Source organism: Dromiciops gliroides, chromosome 6 (assembly GCF_019393635.1).
Source record: "Dromiciops gliroides isolate mDroGli1 chromosome 6, mDroGli1.pri, whole genome shotgun sequence".
NCBI classification, from domain to species: Eukaryota; Metazoa; Chordata; class Mammalia; order Microbiotheria; family Microbiotheriidae; genus Dromiciops; species Dromiciops gliroides.
This window is the reverse complement of record NC_057866.1, coordinates 178,179,608-178,196,475: the sequence shown is the minus strand read 5'-3', so window position 1 is coordinate 178,196,475 and position 16,868 is coordinate 178,179,608.

The following is a 16,868-nucleotide window of genomic DNA, read 5'->3' as shown; positions in this document are numbered from 1 at the left end:
GGGAATCTACCTGCCTAGACAAACCCAATGATTATATGAATGCTATTACAAAACACTCTTCACTCAAATAAAGTTAGATCCAAAGAATCAGAGAAATATAAATTGCTTATGGGTAGGCTGAGCCAATATAATTCAATTTTAATTTTACTAAATTTAATTTACTTATAGATTGCCAAACCAAATAAACAACAAAATAATTATTTTCTTAAATCTAGGAGAAATAATAACAAAATTCACCTGGAAAAGCAAAAGTTCGACACTATCAAGGGAATTAAAAAAAAAATTGTGAAGGAAGTCAGCCCAGAAATTCCAGACTTCAAACTACATTAAAAAGAAGTAATCATCAAAATCATCTGGTACTAGCTAAGATACAGAGTCATGGATCAGTGCAATAGATTAGATAGATGATAGAAGCTTGTAAATGACATTAGTAATCTAGTGTTTGATAAACCCAAAGATCCAAGTTCATGATTTCTTTCTTTCTTCTTTTTATTTATACAATAAAAATTTATTTTATTTTTTTTCCAGTTACATGTTAGGGTAGTTTTCAACATTCATTTTCATAAGATTTAGAGTTCCAAATTTTTCTCCCTCCCTCCATTTCCTCTCCCCTCCACAAGACAGCAACCAACCTGATATAGGTTATATATGTACAATCCACAAGTGTTCTTTTTATCTGTTCTATCTATGGGGTGGATAGTATGTCTCATCATCAGTCCCTTGGGATTGTCTTAGATCATTGTATTGCTGAGAGTAGTTAAGTCATTCAAAACTGCTTATCAAACAGTACTGTTGTCACTATGCACAATGTCCTCCCAATTCTGCTTACTTCATCAGTTCATATGAGTCTTTCCAGGTTTTTCTGGGGCTATCCTCTTTGTTATTTCCTACAACACAATACCATTCCAAAACAATCATATACCACCACAGCTTCTTCAGTCATTCTTCAATTGATGGACATTCCCCTGATTCCCAATTCTTAGCCACCACAAAAAGTTGCTATAAATATTTTTGTATAATTTTCCCCCCTTTTCTCTTTTTCATGATTACTATTGTTAACTGTTTCCCTCCATTCTATTCCCTCCCCCTTGATATTTAATCCATTATCTATCTTCTTTCACTCTATCCCTCTTCAAAAGGGATTTGCTTCTGACTTTCTCTTCCCCCAATCTGTCTTCCCTTCTTTTGCACCTCTCTCTTTCTTTGTCCCCTTCCCTTATTTTCCTGCAGGGTAAAATAGATTACTCCACCAAATTGAGTGTGAATGTTATTCCCTCCTTCAGCCAATTCTGATGAGGGTTAGGCTTATTTACTTCCCAGATTAAATAGATTACTCTACCCAATAGGGTGTATGTGTTAATCCCTCCTTGAGGCAACTCTGATGAGATTAAGGTTTTTGAGATTATTCTGATGAGTGTAAAGTTCATTTACTGCCCTGCTCCTCCCCCATCTCTTCCCCCACTCCATAAGCCCATTCCTGTTTCTTTCATGTGGGATTTCACTCCATGCTACCTCTGCCCTTCTCCCTCCCCCAGTGCATTCCTATCACCCCTCAGTTTTACCCTAAAGATGTTATCATGGGGCAGTTAGATGACACAGTGGACAAAGCATTCACCCTGGACCCAGGGGGACCCCAGCCAAAATCCGGCCTCAGAGACAAGACAGGCACCCACTACACAACCCCAGGTATGTCCCCCAACTCCAATTTTTTATGGTTCTCTAGGTTCTTGTGTTTGAAAGTGAAATTTTCCATAAAGTTCATGTCTTTGCATCACAAACACCTGAAAGTCCTTTGGCCCTGACATTGATATCTTCCTCTGAGGGTACACCATGATCTTCCTTGTCACAAAAGAAGCTTTCTGTGGTCCTCACCTTTGTCTGCTCATCTTGCCTTTCTTTTACTTGACTTTTAGCTCCTTAAAGTGGGACACTGCTTCCAGGCCACACTATCCCAAGCTTCAGGAGGTGCCAGGTGGTATGATTTAAGGAGGATCAAGTTCTTCACTCACCTGGTCAGTTCCCTGGTCCGTAGATCACCCCAGATCAACTTGCTAATCAACCAGCTTTGTATGCTATGGTTGTCAGCTCCAACAAGTCTGTGCTCTTCCCCAACCTGGGCCGCTGCTACTCAAGCCTACCTCCTGATTTCCAGCAGGGGTGCAAAACCAATTTCCACCTCAGCATCAACAGAGACCCCTGTAATCTCCTCCCTAATAAGGGCTCAGCCCTCTCACTAGATTGTGAGCTTGGTTCCAGACAACAATGGCACTGCAGTTGATTCAGAGGCTCTGGGGGTCTCTTTCTTTGGCAAGGGCTTCCTGCTACTGGATCTGTATCAGCATGACTGTGGGGTTGGGCTCTATTCCTGTATCAGCACAGCAGCTCCCTTAGACCCTCTAAGGCTTCCTTGTTTGGAAGATGATCTTAGCACATATCTTTGGTTTTGCTGCTCCAGGAATTGTCCTATGGCATTATTTGGATGTTTTTTGGAGTGATCGTGTAGTGAGTTCTTGAACTCACTACCTTTCCTCCACCATTTAACCTCATCATTTCTTGTAACAAAATAAAAATCTATAACAATCAAATATGACATCTTGTTCAACCATTACCCATTTGATGGGCATCCCTGCAATTTCCTATTCTTTGGCAACACAGAGAGATGCTATAAACTTTCTAGAATATATAGGTTATATTCCTTTTTCTCTAATTATCTTTAAAAATAGATAATGTAATCACATTATGGAGTCAAAAGTTGGGTGTAGTTTAATACCTCTTTGGGCATAATTCCATATTGTCCTCCAAAATGGTTGCATCATTTCACAACAATCAATTAGTATCCCAATTTTTCCACATCCCCTGAAACATTTGTTACTTTCCCCTTCTATAATTTTAGACAATCTAATAGGTGTAAAATGATATCCCAAGGTTGTTTTACTCTGCATTTTTCTAATAAAAATATTTAGAGCATTTATATATTTATATATTTTCTATGACTATAATTTTTTTTTTTCTAATTGGAAAACTTTATATCCTTTGACCATTTATCAATTGGGGAATGACCTTTATCTGATAAACCCTCTATAATTCTTCTCAATTTTCTTCTTTCCTTCTAATCTTAACTGTATTCATTTTATTTGTACAAATCATTTTAAATTTAATGTAATTAAAATCCATTTTATATCTAACTTTGATCTCCATTTTTATTAATTCATATTTTTTTATCCTATACATAAGTCTAATAAGTCATATGTTCCATTTCTTATTTTTCTACAAAATTTCTCTTGATATGTAGGTTATATACTGATTTTTTTTTTTTTTTTGGTGAGGCAATTGGGGTTAAGTGACTTGCCCAGGGTCACACAGCTAGTAAGTGGTAAGTGTCTGAGGCTGGTTTTGAACTCAGGTCCTCCTGAATCCAGAGTCAGTGCTCTATCCACTGTGCCACCTAGGTGCCCCAATATACTGATTTTGTCTTTATCTTGGTATATCGAAGGAGATATTGGTCCATGCTCAGTTTCTATCATACTGTTTCTTGGTTTTTCCAACAATTTTGAAAAAATAATGAATTCTTATCCCCAAATCTTAAGTCTTTAATTTTTTCAAATATAAGGTTAACATGATTATTTGCTGCTGTAAATTGTGTTTACTCTATTCTATTAATCTACCTTTCTATTTATTAGTCAGTGCCAGATATAATTTAAGCTCTGTTACTGCTATACCGCTTTCTTTTATACACACACACACACACACACACACACACACACACACACACACTATTTCATTTGATATTTTTGTATTTCCAAATATTTTTTTCTGATTCATCATAATATTTTTGGTAATTTAATTGGGATGGCATTGAACATATGAATGTTTGGGTAAAATTGTCATTTTAATATTATTTGCCCTGCCTACCCATGAATATTTAATATCTCTCTCATTATTTAAATTTGATTTTATTTTTATATTTTTCTATTTTTTTTGTTCTTTTGATTCTATTTGACTGATTCCTCGTGTCTCATGGAGTCATTAGCTTCCATCTGTCCAATTCGAATTTTTAAGGCATTGTTATCTTCAGTAAGCTTTTGCACCTCCCTTCCCATTTGGCCAAATGAATGTTTTTTAAGGAATTGCTTTCTTCAGTCAATCTTTGTGCTTCCTTTCCCAAGCTATTGATTCTTTTTTCATAATTTTCTTGTGTTGTTTTCATTTATCTCCCCATTTTTTCTTCTGCCTTTCTCAATTGATTTTTTTTTTCTTTTTGGAGGCAATTGGGGTTAAGTGACTTGCCCAGGGTCACACAGCTGGTTAAGTGTTAAGTCTCTGAGGCCGGATTTGAACTCAGGTCTTCCTGACTCCAGGGCCGGTGCTCTATCCACTGCGCCACCTAGCTGCCCTCTCAGTTGATTTTTAAAATCCTTTTTGAGCTCTTCCAAGAAGGTTTTTTGGTCTTGAGACCAATTCATCTTCCCTCTTGAGGCTTCACACATAGGGAATTTGAGAGTATCGTTCTCATCTGAGTTTGTGTTTTGCTCCTCCTTGTCCACACAGAAGCTTTCAATGGTAAGAGCTCTTTTCTATTTCTTACTCATATTATAACTTATTTTTTAAAGTTGAGGTCTGCTCTTGGGGCACAAGGGTGACTATTTGAAGCTTCTTGTGCTAGGGCACTGGATTTCTACTCTGAGGCCTCTGTGGCTTCTGGATTTCTCACTGCCCTGGGTTTGCTCTCTGGGCTGGCTCCAGGCACTGGGATGGCCCCTGCCTAGTCAAGCCTGTCCTGTGGGTGGCCCTCCAGCTGGTGCTGGTGGATCTCACAACTGGCCTGCTGCACCACCAGCTTGCTGAGCCAGGATCAAGGGGCCTTGGTTGCTGTGCTGTGGCCAACAGCTTCCTGCTGACTTGCCCAGACCCACTCCATGCTGTGCTATGCTGAGCTGTGCTTCACTCCTCTTTTGCCTGAGACCTACGTTTCCTGAAATTTTCTAAATTATCTCACATTGGAAGATTGTGTCTCTCTGTGTTTTTGTAGGTTTTGTTGTTTCAGAATCCATTTAGAGGCTTGATTTAATGTTGTTTTTGAGGGAAACTTGGGAGAGCTCAGACAACTTCCTGGCTTCTCTCTGCCATCTTTGCTCCACCTTATTTTCATCTTTTAAAAAAATAACTTTGTTTATATAGTTCTTGGCTTGATTTTGGCAGTTGTGTTCCAAGGTATTTTATACTATCAAGAGTTATTTTAAATGGGGTATTGTTCACTATTTCTTCTTGCAGAGTTTTGTTTATTACATATAGTAATATGAATGATTTATGTGGATTTACTTTACATGCCGTTACTTTTCTAAAATTATTAATTATTTCAACTAACATTTTTATTTGTCTTTGAGATTTTCCAAGAATATCATGATATTGTCTGCAAAAAGAAATAATTTTATCACCTCATTTCCTATTCTTATTCCTTTTCTTTCTTTTTCTTCACTTCTTGCTATTAGTAGGATATCTGATTTCAATTGGTATCCTTGTTTCACATCTCATCTTACTGGGAAGGCCTAGTTGATCCCCATTACAAATAATGTTTACTGATGGTTTTAGATATATTTTTTATCAGTTTAAGGAAAAATCCATTTATACCAAACCTTTCAAGTGTTTTTAATATAAATGAGTGTTGAACTTTGTCAAACTTTTTTGTGCTTCTATTGTTATGTTATGATTTTTAAACTTTTATTATTGATATACTCATTCATATTAATAGTTTTCCTTATGTTAAACCATCCCTGAAATCTTGGTATAAATCTCACTTGATCATAATGTAGACTCTTTGTAATAGCTCATTGTAGTATTTTCGCTAGAATTTCACTTAAGATTTTTGCATCACTATTCATTAATGAAATTGATCTATAATTTTCTGTTTTTCTCTTTTATACTATTCCTGGGTTAATTGTCATTATTATATTTGTTTCTTAAAAGGAATTTGGTAGAATGCCTTCTTTAGCTACTATTCCATATATTTTATTTAATATTGGAATTAGTTGATCTTTAAATGTTTGATAGAATTCACTGGTAAATGTATCTTTTCCTGGTGCTTTTCCCTTAGGTAGCTAATTTATAACTTGTTCAATTTCTTGTTCTAAAATAGGTCTATTTTGATATTTTATTTTCTCTTCTGCTAATCTAGACAATTCATACAGTTGTTAAATTTATTGGCATATTATTGGGCAAAGTAGCTTCTTATAATTGCTTTTATTTCTTCTTCATTAGTGATGTATTCAACCTTTTCATAGTTAATACTAATGATTTGGTTTTCTTCTCTCTCTTTTTAAAAATCAAATTAACCAATTATTTATTTGTTTTCTTTGCTTTTTCATAAGACCAACTCCTAGTTTTATTTATTAATTCAATGTGGTTTTTTACTCTCAATTTTATTTATGTCATCTTTATTTATTTAGGATTTCCAACTTAGTGTTTAATTGGGGATTTAAAATTTGTTCTTTTTCTAGTGTTTTTTAATTTCATACTGAATTCATTAGCCTGCTCTTTATCTATTTTATTAATATAAGCATTTAGATATGTAAATTTTCCTCTAATCACTGCTTTTGCTGTATCCTATAGATTTTGTTATTTTGACACTATCTCATGAACTTATGTGGACTTCTCCCTTCTTTGAAGATCTTTTCTCCAACATAGCTAAAAAACATCACAAAACAATATATTTTACTGTCTTTAGTTTTCTTTATCCACTTCAGATTCTTTTGAACTTTTACTACCCTGACACTGCTATTAGAAGAACATGCCATACTTTGTGTTCATGTCTCTAATACATGGTTTTATTCCAATAAAATATGATATTTAAAATCCTAAGTTGGTCCTGGAGTCCAATATGCATTCTGATCATTCTCTTCAAATAACACTCAAAAGTGTTCCCTTATGGGGGCAGTTAGATGGCGCAGTGGATAGAGCACCGGCCCTGGAGTCAGGAGTACCTGAGTTCAAATCCGGCCTCAGACACTTAACACTTACTAGCTGTGTGACCCTAGGCAAGTCACTTAACCCCAATTGCCTCACTAAAAAAACAAAACAAAACAAAACAAAAAGTGTTCCCTTATGTCTTCAAAATTTCATTCTTGGGAACCTTCCTCACTTTGACTTATCCTATAGATAAGTAGGATTGTATTTACCATTTTGCTGAATAATTTAAAATCTGATCTCTCAAAATTGAAAGTCTGAAAGAAACTATGCCCGGTTTTGTCTTCTCTCTCTGTATTGATGGAAAGATTTATATGGATGGATGATAGATTTAGAGATAGATATATACATATGTATATATGCCTGTATATGTGTATGTATATACATATATGTGTGTATATGTACATACATACATATATAGACATCTATCTATCTACCAAAATATCAATCTATTTTTCTAAACATAAACCCATTAACCACCCCCCCACATATAATAAAACAAAACAAAAAAAGCAAACACAATCCTTCCCAAACTATTTATTTATTTCTCTAAAGAACTGTAACTTCTTCACACCTTGTTTTGATAGTTAGACAGACAGATAGATGGATGGATGGATGTGTGGGTGGGTGGGTGGATGAATGGATCCATATCTACGACATTATATATAGTCATAAAGATATGGACTACAAGCTGGAAATCCACTCTCTGATCTCTGACAAATATTACATATTATGAAGATTTTTGTTTGTTTTTATCATTTGTCAGAGGCAGCGTAAATGACCAGGTCCTTATATTTCAGGTTCAATGTTGGAAAGAAAAGAGTTACTCACACATCATTGAATAGTTAACAGAACAAGGCTTATATTCTTTTAACACAAGGATATGCAGCAACATTACAGTAGCAAATCAGCTTCTCTGCATACATATATACTCATTTTCATTTGGAAAAACATTTGTTCATGAGAGCAGAATAGAGTGAAGGATAAGATTATTTGGATGGTCTTCAGAAATAACCCAAATATAGGAAGCTATGTCATGGCCAGGAATTGTTACACCTTTAGGTGAAAAGGAAGCTACATTGGGGGAGCTTGGGCCAATCAGATACGGAAGAATGCTTGATTTCCCTTTAGGGAGAGCTTTTTTCTTTACATTAGGGAAGGAGGAGGGGCCTGAGCCTCCCCAAGTTGTGAGGGGAAAGAAAAAAAAACCTAGGTCAGGGAAACACTTGTAAATAATTGTCTTGTCATATATTCTCTACTATCCACCTATTCCTCACCACCACCACCACCACCACCACCACGCCCCTCCCCCAACCAAGGTCCTTAGGATTTTCAGTATGACCTTCTACCATTTAAATGCTTATAGGGCTTTTTATGGGAGAGTCTGATTGTCATAAGTATTCCTTATGGACAAAAAGGGGGTGGGGGGAAAGATTACATCTTCCAAGGTGTAATTAAAGAGAGGAAAAGAAAAAAGAATCTGAAGTACCACTATGCATTCATGATTTCCTATTTGGGAGGTCATCACCTGCCAAAATATATTCCTTTCTGACAGCCACATTAGGAGAAAGATTAAACAAAATCTTTCTCACGTAAGGAATTAATTGTGATTTGGGGTTTCTATGACCCCATCTTTGCTTCATTATGGTCAGACTGAAAACATGTAATCTTGAAAAGCCTAAGAGAAGATGGGTCTGTACTTGAAGAGATTATAGATCAAACAAAAGGAACTCTGATTAGATTTGTCATGTATATTAGGTGGGACTGAATAACACAAAGAACATTTATTGAGTCAAAGTATCCAAGCAAGTACCTAAGCCCCACCTAGGTCTTCCCCTACTCTGGCATGGGCCTGGCCAAATTATAATGGGGACAGCCCAAAGGGTCTGTTGAACCAGTTGGAGACTCAGAATGGCTAAGAACCTTCCTTCCTGTGGGAAAGGAAGGAAGGGGAAGAGAGAACTCCAAGATGGATGGGGAGGAGAGGGAAAGGTTGAGAGAGGAGCTGGTGGTGCTTGACCTGCAAACAGAACTGGGAGACACTGCACAGTTAATCAACTCCTTGGAAATATAGATTCCAGGTGGTGGTGAGTTTGGGTCATATTTTTCCCTTTGTCTATCCCCTTTCTCATTATCCCTGGCTCTATTAATTTCACTTGTGTTATAAATTTTATTCCCATTAATAAAACCTGATTTGTTTGTGGAAAAGAGGCTGTTAATTTCCTTTCTTATCAGTCTGAGAGAAATAACTAAAGAAAAGGAAATTTGGAAGAGAGTGAACACTGGACCTAGAGGTCTCACATTATTTCCTGAACCCCAACATTATGGCGAGCCACCCAATTAACTCTCCCCCATACTGAATTTAGTCCTTACACTCATTTAGATTTTTCTGTGTAGGGAGTGCCTCCTTCTTCAACAGCTGCAAAATACGGATTCCCCTTTACCTCTATCCGATGAATCAAAATTATCATTACCTCAGTTACAGGGTTGCCTTTCATCCAAAGTATTATATAACCACCATTGTTATATGATGACGATTTCAACTCTCTTATTTAATTAAAAATATTCCCCCAAAATATTACCTCCTGGTCTCACAAGTCCATTTTGGGAGAGAGTTGCATAAACCATCCAAGAGAAAAGAAAAACTATCAAATCTACAGGGTTTGTGAAGCTATCTGAGGGGACAAGAACCTTAAGATCGAAGACATTGTGCATTATGGAAGGAATAAGGAATTATCAGAGAGGGCCAGAAGCAGTCCATTCTTATAAGTTAAGTCTTCTTGGAGACTGGATATCAGAAATCACTGAAGTAGAAAACTTCAGTGTAGCATTGAGTCACAGACATGACTTATGGGAGGTTAGGCACCTATCCTGGGCAGTATAATGCATAATAATGTAATTATTAAAAAAGCAGAAATAACCCTCTTAATCCAAGATGAAAAAGTGTTATTTTTTTCCAGATGGATATAAAATAAGGACCCATCCCATGGTTTCTTACTGTGATGGGTAAAATCTTAAATAACTGAAGAGACAAAGATTCAGGTTTTCAAACAAATCTCGTTCTTTGAAAAAGCATGCCAATTGCATAACAAATCGGGGCCTGGACTCCTCAGCTTGGCACTGAACTCTGAATATGTCAGAAGACAGATTTTTATGCATTAACATAAAATAATTAACAAAATATATACCAGGATACAGGATTAGATAATCTGATTTATATTAGGAAGAAAATTTTAAAATGTCTGAGTTGGGAGGTATAATGATTGGAATGATGCCACCTACCAGAGACTTGCTGTGGGAAAGCTCTGCCATGAGGAAAATGCCTCAGAGGGCAAGGCCATGTGACTTTTCCTTGGTGTCAGGAAATGACGTTTACTCATGGGTGCTGTCTATCAAGGCTACCAGCCAATCAACTTGAGGAGCCTCCTTTTTTCTGGGAGGAGACAGAAAGGAGGAAATGGAGCCTGCGTGGAGAGCTCTCACGCTTTTGGGTTCCTGACTTGATGGTGGTGGTGGTGGCAGAGGACTTCACAGGAAATTTGAGGAAAGATAGGAATTCCAGGCTGTTGGAATTCTGTTCTCAATCTTTTTCTTTCTATTTTCCAATAAACCCTTAAAAACCTAAACTCGTTTTATCAGTGATTTTAGTCAGTTTCCCCCAAAACTGGGGGAACAGATTAGAATCCACATTTAGAATCATAAATTACACAGAGGGGAAGAGAAAACATTTGCAATTCCCTGAAATCAGAAAAAAGGAGGTATTCCACTCCCACCAAGTATCTGTACTCAATCAAAAGAACATGGGAAGAGGAACTGATTAACCATTACAGGGCCAGTTTTCAGATAAGTCATATGAATTAGTTGAGATTTATAACTGTGAAACAATTCCTTTCATCAATCTTCAGATCTAACTGGGTTTCTGCTTAGAAAAACAAAAACAAAACAAAAACATGTTCTTTGTTAAGGGTCTCCAAGATAGAGGTGGTCCAGCTTCCCAAACATACAGAAGTAGGTTGAAACAGTTCAACAAAGTTTTCAGACAATTACCATAATTAAATAAGATTTTCTCACAAGAAAGCAACTAGACTGCACCCATGATTGAATATAAAGGGAACTGAGCTAGATTTAGAATTGAATTATAAAATGGAGTCACTGAGGTTTATTCAATTCAAATACCAAACAAACTTCCATTTTGTAATCAACTTTCAGTATATCTTTTCAATTCCTCTTTTGATTTTAGGGTTGGGGCAATCACACTCTCCTGTGAATTACTTCTTTATAGGCCAAATTTGTAATTGTTTTCATATATTCATAATGAGAATTATGTATCAAGAAAAGACCACTGGTAAGTAGCCTCTCACATAACTTAGTATAATAGCTAACAGAACAATAGAGGGAAATAGCAGTTTGACCTTCTCCATTAAGAAATTAGGATGGTTTCAGATAACTCAGCCTTTAATTGGACATGACCCCAACATCTCATTCCTCACTCTTATAGGTACTTTCAACACTTCATGCTGATCAAAACAATATAACACACTCACTGTGACCTCTTTGTAGGTTATTAGTGAGATCTCAATAGTTTTGTAGGTTTCAACTTTCATGAACCTTAGACAATTGATTTATTTAATGGAAGTTCAGTGAAGATGGTATGTCAGCTTTAAGATCATCTGATATCATCTCTCTAACTAAGTTCAAACAGAAAGCTCCTGGCAGCAGTGGATCCTGATGGCATGGTCAAATAGAGCCAATGTTGAGTCATTCTCCTCATCTGCTTTGCATGAAGTGAACTCAAGGAGAACATTTTTTATAACCAACTAAATTTAGTAGAGCTTCCATCCGAGGAAAGATTTTGTTTCTTTTTTAAAGCCATTTTAGGTTACTTAAGGCATGATGACTTTTGTGGTCTTCAGAAATCTACTAAATCCAAAGAACCCTGACTGACTTCGGCCAGGACATTTTTATAAGTATAAGTGAAAAGTAAGCTGTGTCTTCTATTATTTTAATAGACATTTGATTTCATCCAGTTAGAATCTCCGAAAGAGGAGATTCCTTCTACCAATGCAGATTGGTACATTCACTGCAAGTGATAGTCTTAGAAAATTTCCCTTGAATATTGACAGGTTAGGTAATAATAATTAACATCTACATCATATACAGAGCTTCATAAAACATAGTGTGTATGTTTGATTCTTGCATGATGTTTTCAGGATCACACAGCCATATATGGCAAAGGTAGAACCAGAGCCCAAATTGTGCTGACTCTCAGATCAACTATCTTTCCACTACACCACAACATTCTCACTTTGAATATGAATAATCATAATGCTTTGTAGGGACAGCATAAGCCCTATATCATACGTTTTTTTTTCTTGTGAGATAATTGTGGTTAAGTGACTTGCCCAGGGTCACACAGCTAGTAAGTGTCAAGGGTCTGAGGCCAGATTTGAACTCAGGTCCTCTTGAATCCAGGGCCAGTGCTCTACCATTGCACCACCTAGCTGCCCCAGCCCTATATCATTCTTTTTTTTTTTTGGCAGGGCAATGGGGGTTAAGTGACTTGCCCAGGGTCACACAGCTAGCAAGTGTCAAGTGTCTGAGGCCGGATTTGAACTCAGGTACTCCTGAATCCAGGGCCAGTGCTTTATCCACTGTGCCACCTAGCCGCCCCGCCTATTTCATTCTTACCATGCTTTGGCCTCTTTTTCTTTGTTAAAGAAAGAGTAAGCATAAGGTGCAGGGATGAGGTCTGTTTCCACTCTATGTGTTTCTTGCATCTCTGTGTTTTGTTTTGTTTTGTTTGTTTTGCTTCTTAAATGCCACCTAATAACCTACATTCATTTCATAATCCTCTTTCCAAACTTAGTAAGAGTGATCCTCAGGCAGTGACCCAGTCGTCATGTGTCCTTAAACTCTTTCCATCCTCAATCCTCCATTTTCAATCCTCAAACTCTTTCCATCTTGCTAAATCCTGCCAGGGCTAATGCTCCAGTGACTTCACTATCAAAGACCCATGGGATGACCTTCAAGACATGATGAGGCATTGGAGTGGAGCTTTTGGGAAGGTATGTGTTGGAACTAATGCTTTAAAGTGCCCCAAGACAAAATACTAATTCCTCTGACATTTAAGTCAGAGTCTGGCTCCAATCTATCCTTCCAGACATAAATCACATGTACTCCCCAGTATGTACTTTATGTTCCAGGCCAACTGGGCTATTTGTTTTCAGTAAACAACATTCCATCTTCAAAGACTGTATGCTGCCCCTCCCCCAACAACACTTTCCTGGAATGATTTTTCTTCCTCACCTAAGCTTCTTGGAATCCCTAAATCTGCTCATGATTTAGCTTATCTGTGTGCCTCCACACAAGCTTTTTCAAATAATCTTCCCTTATCTCTCCCCTCCATCCCACTAAAATCACTTAGTGTATATTGTTTTGAGTTGTTTCAGTCATGTCTGACTCTTTGTGACTCCATTTGGAAAAGACCCTGAAGTGGCTTGCCATTTTCTTCTCCAACTCATTTTACAGATGAAGAAACTGAGGCAAATAGGGTTAATGATTTGTTCAGGGTCACACAAGTATAAGTAGATGAGACCATTTCTAAACTCACAAATATCAGTCTTCCTGACTCCAAAGCCAACACTCTATCCATTGTGCCACAGAGCTGTTCTCTTTTAAAAAACATTGTCTACTTACTTAGTATATCTCTCTTTTTCTCCCAGTGTAATACAAGCTTCTTGTAGCCTGTTATTTCATTTTTTTTCTTTGTAGACCTAGCAACTATCCATTGCTTAGCATATGCTTAATAAATGCTTGTTGTATTGAATTAAACAAGAAGTTTTATATATGAAGTTTCATTAACATCTGGTCTTATGAGTAGATGAAGATTTTTTCATAAATAATTCCTCCATCAGTTTCTCAGTTACTTCAACCTTTCCTGGATAATTCATTTGTGGTGGCTACTGATGCTTTTGTTTAACATTCTTCATTTAATCACTTCCCCATTTTGAGTATGGAAATAGAGATATAATATGGTTATACCTTTCCCTCTTCTGATTATGCCAATATGTAATATGGATATGAAATTAATAATCCTATAGTACAGACATGGGTATAGAGAATTTGTCATACCTTGGGTCCATATATCATTCCTCAATAACAACAAAACAATTGTCACAGACTTCTAGTTGCATGTGTGAAGTCAGCATGTACCAACAAGGGCACAATTATCATATTCATTAGCCCCAAGAAATTGTTGTCCTTTGTGTACAGTTGTATTTGGATGAACCTTACAAGGAAAAGAGAGTTTCAGAATTATTCAGAAACAAAGAAGTAATTCTCAGGATCACGTGAGCACTAAGACTGGAATATCAAACCTCTCCAAAACAGAAATTATGGACTAGAGATCAGTCAACTTTAGCTGATTCCATGGTCTAGTCCTCCCAGAACTTATAATAAAAAGGTAAAAAACCAAACCAAAATACCACAACCATTCACTGACCCTAAGCTCATTCAGCATCCATTTGTACCTCCCTACTACCAGTAACAAGGCTTCACTAACAGACCCAAGGCTATGTAAGAGGCTTCTAACAGAACCCATCTCTACACCCACCCCTCCTCTTCCTCTTTCTAGTTCTATGGAGACCCCAGCTCCAGGCTGTAGAAGTTTGCTCAGGTGTCTCCAGTCAGCTTATCCTCTGCTAACCTCTTAGCTCAGCAAACCTCTTAGAACTGAGGCCAAAGAACTGAGGAATAGAGGGACTGGGACAAGGTTCCCTATTTGGAGGGGGGGGAGGGGCTACATAGCACTGCACCAAGTCTGAGGAAAAGAATACAGCACCTAGAGGGGACCAGTTCTGACTACCCAAAAGTCAATTGGGTCAGAAATCTAGGCTGCTCAAATGGTAGTAAACCAGTGTGGGAAGAGTGTGAGACTCTGAGATCCAGTCCTCGAGGAGATTACAATCAGAGAAGACAGAGTTGGGAAATGAGTGATAAAGAAAATAAGAGGGGAAAAAGGGCAGAAATTACCAAATATTTCAGGAAGAAGAAAATTCAAAGTCCCAGAACAGAAACAGATAATTCAATAGGATTAAGAGTAACAGTAGGATGAAATATGACCTCCAGGTCTAGTAAAGGAGTTCATCAGAATGAATATTGAAAAACAAAGGAAAATGACCAACACTTGATGAGATAGAGAATTTGTCGAATTTGAGAACATGGATACAGAAAAACACTTAAGGTTTTCTTTTTAATTACTATAGCAAAGGAAATCATTGTCTCATTCAGATCATGTTTCTTGTGAGTGTACTGGTAAGTATTTCACCTTTATGCATTGCATCATCAATAGACTTCATTTTTTATGATATGTGATATAGTCTTGAAATTATATTTAATTAGGGGCGGCTAGGTGGTGCAGTAGATAAAGCACCGGCCCTGGATTCAGGAGTACCTGAGTTCAAATCCAGCCTCAGACACTTGACACTTACTAGCTGTGTGACCCTGGGCAAGTCACTTAACCCCTCATTGCCCCCCCCAAAAAAAAACAACTTTATTTAATTGTATTTACTTAAAGCTGCAAAAGATGTAATCAACACGTCCTAGGGAAGTGAAATGTATGTCAGCTCCATCCCTTTAAGTCTTGTATAATCAAATTTCATAAATTAATTTTCTCTGTGAACAGAGTTGCCTGAAGGCAAACTGGGCAAGGTGAGGGACTGAAAAAAAGAGATGAATTGAAAATCAATTCATAGAATAGATAATGTCAACTTAGGTACTTATCCCAGAGGCAGATATAAAAGCTTTGCAAGGGAAAAAAAAGTGATCAATGTATCTGAATTCATGTCCATTGTTCATCATCTTTTCCTTTGCTCTAAATTTTCACAATTAGTTCTAGCTATTCTTTGGATCTATATTTTCAGCCTTGTTAGAGGATATTAACATTCATGGTAAATCCTAGAATTCAAATTCACTTGATAGGGTTTTTTGTTTGTTTTTGTTGTTTTATTTAGAAAATCCAATCAACAGCTACATTAGTTTGCTTTCATTCAGTGTGTTACTTCCAAACACTAAATCTTCTGAGTCTTTGATCAAATATTTCCTGAGATAAGCATTTTAGAGTAAAAGGAATATTAGCCTGAAACATTTCATTGAAATAGTGGCTATCTACTCAAAGGCATAAGCAACCCTACTTAATTGATGCTATGATGGCATGTTCATAATTAATAGGAGATACCTTAAAGGAGGATTATTGGGTAGAGTAATTAGGCAAACATGTGAGTGACCATAATGCTTATCAAGTAATTTTCTGCTACTGACCTGATCATACCCAATAAGTCTTATGTTGTCATCTTTATTCATCCTGAAATAAAGGATGCAAGTTGCCAAATAAAATGCAAAATTACCTTCCAGTAGAAATGAACTTTAGAAAGTTTAATTTAATTCAATTTAATAAACATTTGTTCAGTTGCTTCCATGTCTGGGATATTGTGCTGAGTACTAGGTAGGGCGTAATGAAACAACTGCCTTTAAAGAACAAAGGTGGAAATAAAACTATTCCTGCCTTCTAGAAATATATATATATATATATATATATATATATATATATATATATATATATATATATATATATATATATATATATATATATATATATATTCTTTTGTTCTTTTGTGGGCAGGGAGGGGAAAGGAAGAGAATGCAATATGGATATGGATAAGTAAATACAAATATATATCAAGTAATTTTTGTGCACCTAGAGAACTAACACCTGGGGGAATCCTATAGAATTCTTATCAGGCAGGAATCCTAGAGATGTTGGCAATGAAGGGAAATCTTGAATTGAGATGAGAATTACAAGAGCCTGGAAAAAGAATGAGGAACACTCCCAGTATGAGGGATGAAAGCAC